Genomic DNA, 1259 nt, shown 5'->3' with positions numbered 1-1259 from the left:
AAACTTAGCCAACAGAGTTAGTTTGGAAAAAAACTAAACAGCCACTCACTCTATAAGATCTTGGTTTTAGAAAACTGCCAGGAGAGAATAGTTTTTCTTATTCCATATTTTTAAAAATATATGTTGAGGTAAGTTAGGCACAGATAGACCCAAAGAGAGTGGAACTCAAAAAGCAGCTGCTGTCTGGTTGCCAGAGGCTGGGTGGTAGGGTGGTGAAATTGGTGAAGGTAGTCAAATGGTACAAACTTCCAGTTATAAAATAAATAAGGCCTGAGGATATAATGTACAGCATGGTGACTTTTGTGTATTTCAAAGTTGTTAGAGAACAGAGCTTAAAGTTCTCCTTGCAAGAAAAAAAAAAAATGTAACAATGTGAGGTAAATGAAGTTAACTAGATTTTCTGTGGTGATCATTTCAAAATATATGTAAATATTGAATCATTAAGTTGTGCACTGAAACTAATATCATTATATGTCAATTATATCTCAATTTTAAAAAGGAAATTATGACAACATTTTTTTAAAGGCAGTTGTTAGACATATTATTTCAGCACAGGTGGTAATGGTATCTCCAAAGCAGGTAAGACACTTTCAGTTACTTATATGTATTTCTATATAACAAAACCCTCAAAACTTCACAACTTAAAGCAAGAAAAATTTCACCATCTCTCTTGATTCTGTGGCTTGGCTGGGCTTAGCTCTTGTTGGATGGGGCTGTAGTCATTTGGAAGCCTGTGGAGTATAGCTGAAACAGTGGCTCAGCTGTGATACTGGGATACCGGAGTCGGCTGGAAAACTGGCAGAGTTAGGCTCTTCTCCACACAGTTACACAACTCTCCCTCTCAACATCTCATCTCTAATTGTGTGGCTGGACTTAGTATCTCAAGAATGGATAAACAAGAGATGCCAGGTTTTCTCAATGTGGGAGAAAACTACATAAGGGCATTAGTACAGGGAACACAATTTATTGGGGGACCATCTTTTGAAATTAGCTACCACCGTCCTCCCACTGATTCCTAATAAATCACGCTACCTGCATATGCCAAGTACACTCACCCCAAAATTTTCCTTTCTTTATGCCATTAGGTTTAAAACCCTTCATCTGAGTCAGACCCAGTTGCAGATAAGACTTCTTATGTGGGGTTCCTTTTTAGAGGAAGATCTGTAATCTAAAGAGAAGTTATCTGGCTCCTCACTCCCCACATGTATATCCAACATACAATTGTGAGATAACATAGGGAACAGAAGAACCATGATAGA

This window comes from Lipotes vexillifer, unplaced genomic scaffold, assembly GCF_000442215.2.
Source record: "Lipotes vexillifer unplaced genomic scaffold, Lipotes_vexillifer_v1.1 scaffold799, whole genome shotgun sequence".
Lineage (NCBI taxonomy): Eukaryota > Metazoa > Chordata > Mammalia > Artiodactyla > Lipotidae > Lipotes > Lipotes vexillifer.
Note: the sequence above shows the minus strand (reverse complement) of the source record.